Source organism: Leptonychotes weddellii, unplaced genomic scaffold (genome assembly GCF_054177405.1).
Source record: "Leptonychotes weddellii isolate Sample4059 unplaced genomic scaffold, ASM5417740v2 HiC_scaffold_5129, whole genome shotgun sequence".
In the NCBI taxonomy this organism is placed as follows: Eukaryota; Metazoa; Chordata; class Mammalia; order Carnivora; family Phocidae; genus Leptonychotes; species Leptonychotes weddellii.
This window is the reverse complement of record NW_028018814.1, coordinates 1-9,941: the sequence shown is the minus strand read 5'-3', so window position 1 is coordinate 9,941 and position 9,941 is coordinate 1. Positions and strand designations below refer to the sequence as shown.

The window sequence follows — 9,941 nt, the reverse complement described above, 5'->3', positions numbered from 1 at the left end:
ACAGAGCACAGGGAGAAATAGACAATCCACAATCATGGCAGATTTTATCTCACTACTCCCAGTAACAGAGAAGGCAGTCCAAAAAAAATCTCAGATTAAAAAAGACTTGAACAAAATGATGAGCAAATCTGACCAAATACAGTTTACCCTTGAACAACATGGGGATTAGGAATGTCAATGCCCCCATGCAGTTGGAAATCCATGTATAACTTTTGACTCTTCAAAAATTTAACTAACAGCCTACTATTGACCATAAGCCTTGGTAATAACATAAACAGCTGACTGACACATAGTTTGTATGTGTATTACATACTGTATTCTTACAATAAGCTAAATCAGATAAATAAAAATGTTACGAAGAAAATCTTAAGGAAAATATATTTACAGCATCGTATCAAAAAAAATCTGCATGTAAGTAGACTCCTGCAGTTTAAACCCATGTTGTTCAAGGGTTAACTCTACAGAGAACAAGGCACACAACTACTGTAGAATATAAATTCCTTCCAATCATATATTAAACACAATAATCAACCATGTGCTGGGTTGTAAATTAAGTCTCAACAATTTCAAAAGATAGAACCATGTATATTTTCTGATCTCAATGAAGTAACAAGAAAATAATTAGAAAATCCCTCTTTTGTAAATTAAGAACTACACTTCTATCAATCAGGTAAAATATATTAAAATGGAAGTTAAAAATATCAGAACTTATGAAATTTAGGTAAAGAAATGCTTAACAAAAAATTTAGTTTTAGTAACATGTATTAGATGTACTCTAGAGTAATGACTAAAAATAAGTGGGAAAGTATACTATCTATATCTATAAAGGCGAGGATGTGGAGAAAAAGGAATCCTCTTGTGCTGCTACTGGGAATGCAAACTGGTGCAGCCACTGTGGAAAACAGTATGGAGTATCCTCAAAAAATTAAAAATAGAACTATCTTGTGATCCAGTGATCACACTACCAGGTATTTACCCAAAAAATACAAAAACACTAATTCAAAGGATTACATGCACCCCTATGTCTATGGCAGCATTGTTTATAATAACCAAAATATAGAAGCAGCTCAAGTGCCCACAGACAGATGAAGGGATAGAGAAGATGTGGTATATATATACAATGGAATATTATTCAGCCATGAAAAAGAATGAAATCTTGTCACTTGGAGTGACATGAATGGAGCTAGAGAGTATAATGCTAAGTGAAATGTGTCAGTCAGAGAAAGACAAATATATGATTTCACTCATATGCAATTTAAGAAACAAAACAAATGAGCAAAAAGCAAAAAGAGAGACAAACTAAGAAACAGCCTCTTTAACTACAGAGAACAAACTGATGGTTACCAGAGGAGAAGAGAGGTTTGTGGCAGGGTGGGGCCGGGGGGGGGCGGGGATTGGTTAAATAGGTGATGGGAATTAAGGAGTGTACTTGTCCTGATAAGCACCATGTTATATATGGAATTGCTGAATCACTATCATACACCTGAAAGTAATATAACAATGCATGTTAACTAACTAGAATTAAAATTAAAACTAAAAAAAAAAAAAGTATGAGGGAAAAAACCCTGAAAAACCAAAAAACCAAATATCCATCTCAAGAAGTTAGGAAAAACCCCCAGCAAACTAAAACCAAAGAAAGTAGATTTTAGTAATAGAGGACAGAAAGTAATAACAAAGAAAAATTATTTATTCATATTGATTAGGTACTATTCACTTGTATCACCTTTGTATTATATTTCAAGTTAAAGTGTTTTTGTAGGCTAGCTTTAATAGCCTAACCCCATTTAAAACATCACTCTGAAAAAATGTATTTTAAATCCTAGGAGCCCCTGAAAAACCATTTATTCATAAAATGAGGATCCACATAATCAGGAACCATGGCAATGGAGAGATCTGAAACTGGTTTTTATTCCCAGAAATGTTCATATGGCTTTCATAATCAGAAGACTGACTACTCCTTTAAATACACACACCTCTAATAACCATTAGATTTATCAATGCATACTTATGAGCTATTCACCTTTTTCTCTCTCTTCATCACTGGCCATAGCTTCCCAATCATCCAATCCAGCATCTTCAGTTTCTTCTTCCTCTTCTGTAAATAAATGTTTTTGTTAAAGACATAGAAATCATCTAGAAATAGGAGCTTGCTTTTAGAAAAAAGTAGAAAATTATGCTGACACTAAAAATACTTTAATTATGCAAAAACATACAATTTCGTCATCTTTGGAACTATTTTCTCAGTATAGCTACATGTTATAATTTAGTATTACCAAATGCTGCATAATTTCTTAGCATTTTGAATACACCAAATTAAACTTAAACCAGATTTCATATTTGACATAATTAAAGTTTTAGAAACTCAGACACTGAAATGTTCTGTTAGATTCTGAAAAGGGTAGATGATTGCACTCAGTTCTTGAGGAAAAATGAAATTTCACAATAGTCCCCCAACCTTAGCTATGATCTTGCTTTCTGCATTTTGTTACCCACGGTGAACTGCGGTCTGGAAGCGAATGATCCTCCTTTCCTTCTTCTAACATATGGCCAGAAGGTCAATGGTAGTCTAACATTACATCACAGTGCCTACATCATTCATCTCACTTCATCTAGTCACATGGGTATTTAACATCTCACATCATCACAAGAAGAAGAATGAGTATAGTACAATAAGATATTTTAAAAGAGAGAGACTACACCCACATAACTTATTATAGTATATTGTTCTAATTGTTCATATTATTACTTATTGCTGTTCATCTTTTACTGTGCCTAATTTATAAGTTAAACTCTATCACAGTTATGTATGTATAGCAGAAAACAGAGTTCAGTACTCTCTGCAATTTCAGGCATCCACTGGGGGTCTCAAAACATATGCCCCACAAATAAGAAAGGATTACTTACTGTATCTTCATTTTGATCTTTCAAACTTACATGTCATACCTAAGATTTTACTACTTATTTTATTGCTTTAACTTCTACAGCTACATAAAAATACTACTTAAATCATAGTTGGAGGTACAAAGCTACACCTCTACTCCAGTTGAAAATAAGAAAAGAATATCTGCTGACAATCCAAAAACATCCAGAAAGGTATAATTTTGAATATTAAAGACTTAATATTCTCAACATTGACTCTTTTTACTGAAATCCAATAAAGCAAAACTATTCTCAAATCCAAGTGGGACAAGTGGTATTTGCTCCCCTGTAATAATTATTACTTGCCAACAAGTTTGGATCATCTTGAGGAAGAGGAAATGAATCAGGTACATGTACCGAAAATGTCCTTCTAAATTAGCAATTCTTTCCACTGCTATAAATGTCACCTAAAATAATGGACTGCCATTAGGCATATCAACCTGTATTTCTCCAATGTCATCATGCTAAGCTGAGTTGTGCCAGGTAAATGATCCTTTTATACTAAGAACAGGAGGGGAGAAAGAAGGAAAGGAACTATCAATATTTTTCACCAGTGTGGGTCAGTCTTGATATTCTTTTACTATTTATTCTGACTCCAAACTTTAAACAGTAGAGAGTCTCTTGATTTTGTTAACCATACATGTAGCTAGCTAGCCTCTGGCTCACCTATCAATATCTATTCTAATGAATTAAAACAATGTTTATCTTTAAAAAAAAAAAAAAAAACCCAAATACTTTCTCCAACCTCAAAACACATACACACACACAGAATGAATAAACTGAATCCTCTTACTGATTTAGTAAATAGAAGCTGACCTCTAAGGAGGTTTAAAAATGTCAATTTTTACAGTATTCTTTAAAAGTTGTCATTAAATGCTTCCAATTTGCTTCCAAAGGATTAAATAAAAAACTTCAGGTCTTCTTGGCACCACCAAAGATTTCTGACCCATAAATGAAAACATCAGAAAAAAATCCAAAATACTTCTATTCTGTCTACATTTTACTGACACTACTAAAAACTGATTCAAGTCTCAATCCTATACTTTTTTTTTTTTTTTTTTAAAGTGGAGCCCAGCTTGGAGTTCGAACCCACAGGAGCTCAAACTCACAACCATGAGATCAAGACCTGAGCCATGACCAAGAGTCAGATACTCAACCTGGGAGGAATGAGCCTCCCAGGCGCCCCTAAACTTTTTCAAAATGGAAATGGAAAGAAATGGTTTACAGAAAAGTATGAAGAATACCATCCTGCCAGATATTTGCTTTCCCCAAATACATGATGACTAAGACAATTTCTGACACATCAGTGCTATTTAATAGTAAGCAATTAGTCAGTGCTACTGGCCTGGTTCAGCAGGAGGTGGTGTCTCTTCCTTTTCTGGAACTCCTTGTTCTACAACTTCTACAGCAGCACATAATTCTATTGGTTCAGATACTGAAAAAGGGGCAGAAACCAAGTTAATAATACTTTTTCAGTGCAATATTTCTGTTGGGATACTCTGTCAAGTACTGAATAAAAACCAGTAGTACAAACCTAAATTCTTTTAGTTTAGAAAATGTTTAAATATCAGTCAAATATTTTACAGGAAACAGTCTGCTCAAGGAACAATGTGAAATTACAAAAGGTTGAGAAGGAAAAGAAAAGTAAGAATGATAGTTAAGAATAGTTGGTTTGGGGAAGATCTAGATTTTTCAAACAAAAGCACTGTTCCATTAACCTGTCATTTAAATCAGTTGAGAATGATTAACAATAATAAGAAACAAGGTATAGGAAATAAGTTTCAATATATAATTCTGATTTGTGGTTTCTCTTTAAAAGATACTGTTTCGAAGGTTGTAGGGAAAGGCAAACAAAATTGTTTTTAAATCACAGGTCCCTTTGTATACAAACCTTCTTTATTTTCTAGCTGCTGTAATGTTTTTTTCTTCTTTTTATCTTCATAAATTGGCCTTTTCTTTGGCAAAGAGTCTTTTGATGGCACTTCAACACCTAAGGGATAAAAATGAAAAACTTCAGATTTATTCTATTTGTGTATCATCTAAGAAATGCTACTTAAAAAGATAACATTTTAGGGAAGCCTAGGTGGCTCAGTTAGTTAAGCATCTGCCTTCGGCTTAGGTCATGATCCCAAGGTCCTGGAATCGAGTCCCACATCAGGCTCCTTGCTCAATAGGGAGCCTGCTTCTCCCTCTGCCTCCCACTCCCCCACTTGTGCTCTGTTCTCTGACAAATAATAAATCTTAAAAAAAAAAAAGATAACATTTTATTCACCTCAGAGATACATACATTCATGGAAAAATCTCTTTTCTATAGAAGGAGTTTTAAAATTTACATAAACTAAAATACTACTTTCTTGGTGTACAATTCTGGCACTTTTGAAAAATGTGTAGAGTTATTAAACACAATGAAGATGCAGAACAATTCCAACACCCTGTGCTGTTCTATGTAATCAAACCGTACTTACATCCTTAGCCCTTGGCAACCACTGATCTGTTCTCTATCCCAAAAGATTTGTTTTTTCCAAAATATCACAGAAATGAAACTTATAGTCTGGGCTGTTGTCATCATAATGGATTTTAGAGTCATCCTCATTGTTATATGTACTAATACTTCATTTCTTTCTATTGCATTCCACTGTATGGATATATTACAGTTCCATTATTCTGTAGACAACTGAAGGACATTTGACTTTTTTTCCAGGTTTTGACAATTATGAATAAAGCTTCTACGAACATACATATTCAGTTTTCTGTGTGAACATTTCTCTGGGGTAAATATTTTGAGTGGGAATAATGGGACATTAGATAAATACATATTTAATTTTGTAAGAAACTGCCAACTGTTTTCCAAACTGACTTTACAGTTTTGCATTTCAACCAGTAAGGTAGGTGAGTTCCAACTGTCCTGCATACTTGCCAGAAAAAGGCAAGTTATTAAAATTTATGTATTTCAATAAACATGTAGCAATATATCACTGTGGTCTTAATTTGAATTTCCCTAATGACTAATGTTAAACATTCTTTTCATTGCTTATAGTTCTGTTCAAATCTTTTGCCCATTTTTAAATAGGGTTGTTGCTCTTCTTATTGTTGAATACTAAGTTATCTTCACATACTGTGTGTATTAATCCTTGTCAGATATGTGATTTTCAGGTATTGTCTTTGAATTCTCTCAGTGGTGTCTTCTGCAGAGCAAGTTTTTAACTGGACTTCCCAAATATGTTCCTTTTATGAATTATGCTTTTTTAAGTTAAACTAAGCACTAACACAAGGTCACAAAGATTTTCTACTATTTTTCCCCTAAAGTTTTGTAGTTGTATGTTGTAGATTTAGATTTACGATCTTTTTGAGTGAATTTTTATGTAATGCATGAGATTTAAGAGTAGGCTTTTGGGTATTCTGGGTTTTTGTTTTTGCATCTAGATACTCAACTGTTCCAACATCAGTTGTCGTCAACACTGTATTTTACTTATTAAACTGCCTCTTCCCCAAAACTGACTATATACAGACGATTCTATTGATCTATTTGTCTTTATTCCTGCTTTTGCCATTATCACACTACTGATTACCATGGCTTTATAGTAAGTCTTGAAATCAGGTATTTTGAGTCCTCCAAGTATGTTATTTCCAAAAATATTTTGGCCATTCTAACTCCTTCACCCTTTCATACACATTTTAGAAATAGCTTATAGATACTCACAAAATATCCTGCTGCAAGTTTGACTGGAATTGCACTGAATCTAGAGGTCATTTTGGAGAACTGATAATCTCAACAGTATCAAGTGAATGCAACATTTTTCCATTTACAAAGGTCTTTGATTATTTTCATGTTTTTATAGTTTTCAGAATATAGATCCCACAAATATTAGAATTATAATGAAGAAATCCAGTTTATTTGGGGGGGTGCTATTACAAATAATACTGTTTTGATTTTCAGCTCTTAATTACTAGCATACAGACATACAATTGGTATTTGCATACTGGTCCTATCTAGAACCTTGTTAATCTCACTTATTAGCTGTAGGGTTTTGTGTGTGTGTTTTTTTTTCAGTTCTAGATGCCATGATATTTTCGACGTAGGCAGCTATCATCTGTGAATAGAGTTTTACTTTTTCCAATCTGTATGCCTTTTACTTTTTTTTTTCCTAATTACCCATGCTAGGATGTTCCAGTACAACATGGAATGATTGTGGTAAGAATGGACATCCTTGTCTTAATTATAATATTAAGATTTAGCATCTATAATTCATCATTAAGTGCAATGGTTGAATATTTTTTTGTAGATCTCTTTTAGCAAAATAAGGAACTTTTCTATTTCCAGTTTATGAATTTCTATCATACATGGATGAATTCTGTCAAATGATTTTTCTTCATCTGTAAGATGATCATGTAGTTTTTCTTCTTTAAATACATTTACTCATTTTCAAAACTGAACCAGCCTTCATTCCCAGAGTAATCTTTATGAGTTTTGATAGTTTATGTCTTTTAAGGAATAGCGCTATTTTACCAAGCTTTTGAATCTATTAGCATAGAGCCGTTCACAATATTGCCTTATCATTTTAATACCTGTAGAACTGTAATGATGATATCCTTCCCCATGCTTTCCTCCTGGTATCAGTAATTTGTGTCTTGTCTCTTTTCTTCCTTAGTCGGTCTAGAAGTTTATCAATTTTATTGATATTTTCAAAGTACTAACTTCTGGCTTCAATGATTCCCTATTAGTCTTGTTTTATATTGCATTGTTTTCTGCACTTTTTTCTTTCTGCTTACTTTGCTCTTCTATTTTTTAGTTTAAGATGGGAAGCTTAGACTATTGATTTGACCTTTTTTTTCTGAAGCAAGCATTTAATACTACAAATTCTCCTCTAAGCATTGCTTTAGCTGCAACCCACAAACTTTGATATGTTGTATTTTCCTTTTTGTTTTTTTTCGAATTCAAGATACTTTCTAATTTTCAGTAAGACTTCCTCCTGGACTCATGGGTTAATAAGCAGTATAGTTTAGGGGTGCCTAGGTAGCTCAGTCGATTAAACGTCTGCCTTCGACTCACGTCATGATACCAGGGTCCTGGGATGGAGCCTGGCATCAGGCACCCTGCTCCATGGGGTGCCTACTTCTCCCTCTGCCCCTCCCTCTGCTCATGCTTGCACTCTCTCTCTGAAATAAAATCTTTAAAAAAAAAAAAATGTTCATCTAATCTCGTAAGTACAAGTCAAACTACTCCATAAAACATTACTAAGATTGGCAAATTACTCTATCCCAATTTCTTCATGACTGCTTTTAGCATTCCAGATAGTTACCTGTCAAATCTGATATCTGGGTGCTAGTTGCACTCATATTTGTTCTCTAATTTCATCTAAAAAACTGTATCCCCAATTAAGAATAAAACTTTCTGAAATCTAAGTACTGTGTTTCCCTATATTTACTGCTCCCAGTTGAACATATAATGCATAATTAAGAGGTGGTCATACAGATCAGTTTAAATCTCAGCTCCATGACCTTGGGCAAGCTGTTAAAACTCGGAGTCTCTATTTCTTCACCTAAGTGATGGGAATGAAAATACCTATAAGATTTTTATGAGAAAACAGACAATGTCAAAGGTTTATGACAGCATCAGTTACATAATACACACACAATAAATGGCACCTATTACTGTAATTATAGCATAAGCACCAAAATTACTGTCATATAAAAATCTGTGAAATATAAGAACAGGAAATTGAAACCTAATATATCCTTCTCAATGGAGCAGAGACACTATTTTAAATCATTTTATATGTCAAAAAATAATCAATTATATGTCCAGATTGTGGTCTCTAGACTAAAAGGAACCGAGGCTCCTTGGATAAACAGGTGATTCCAGATCTAAGACAGAAAATGTGCACGATAAACCTTAGATAACTTGTTGTGTTAGAAAGCAAGGATGGGGTCTAAGAATACTGTAGTCATGTAGAAAAACTCACAGGGACCAACGTGAATCCGCTCCTATTGGTCAAAGATGGGACAATTTGAATATAAAAAACATGAATGACTTCATGAGATAAAGAATATCAATTATATAAAACCCCATTAAAAGAAAATGATATACATCCAAAAATCAAAATTATACTCACTGATCACCTTTGAAGTTGCTAAGACACTAATTTATTATTCTGAAAATTAATGAAGGATAAGAATTAAGCATTTATCCTGGCTTTCCTGCATGAACTACATTTCAGGAAAAGCTTTTCTTTAAAGATTGTAGCTAATAAGTACAAAAGAAATGACAGAATATCACAACTCTGCAATGATCACCAGCTGGTATTATTAGGCTGAATATTAAATTATTATTAGGAACAGTGGAGTGCTTATATAATGGACAAAGTTGCCAATACCTAAACCCAATGATCAATACTGACATCACTAGAAGTGAGACATCCAGATCACATGCCTCCTAACATAAGGCAATAGGAAGTACACAGTACACTTGGAGGAAGCCAAGCTGCTACATCTAAGAAATTATAAGGGACAGAGAAGTATATCAGCCAACACCAGGAAAATGCCATTAGATAAATCCAGAATATGAGAAATTCTAAAGAATAATCCAGTATCTATGACAAAGGGCATGCCAAAAACAAGAATGGGTAGTGGTATCAGTGAGAGACAGACATACCAACCAAATGCAATGTGTGGATCTAATCTGGATCCTGATTTGAACAAATCAACTATTAAGAACATTTTGGAGATAAGGGGAAAAATTAAACACAGAAAACCAGATGCTGTCAAGGAATTAATTTTGTTTTATGTAATAAATACAAACTCTTTTAACATTAAAAAAAATCATGGGCGCCTGGGTGGCTCAGTTGGTTAAGCGACTGCCTTCGGCTCAGGTCATGATCCTGGAGTCCCTGGATCGAGTCCCGCATCGGGCTCCCTGCTCGGCAGGGAGTCTGCTTCTCCCTCTGACCCTCCCCCCTCTCATGTGCTCTCTCTCATTCTCTCTCTCTCAAATAAATAAATAAAATCTTAAAAAAAAAAAAAAT

The 9,941-nt window shown here is 33.9% G+C and overlaps 1 long non-coding RNA gene across 1 annotated transcript; it reads right to left on the bottom strand.

Annotated features, from left to right (window-relative positions):
* Positions 1-2,020: 2,020 nt before the first annotated feature.
* On the bottom strand, positions 2,021-4,929 carry LOC145719544 (uncharacterized). Its single transcript, XR_014142457.1, has 3 exons — positions 4,811-4,929; positions 4,265-4,354; positions 2,021-2,095 (listed from the first exon to the last, which is right to left on the bottom strand). It is a non-coding gene; the product is annotated as an uncharacterized LOC145719544 (long non-coding RNA).
* Positions 4,930-9,941: the final 5,012 nt, after the last annotated feature.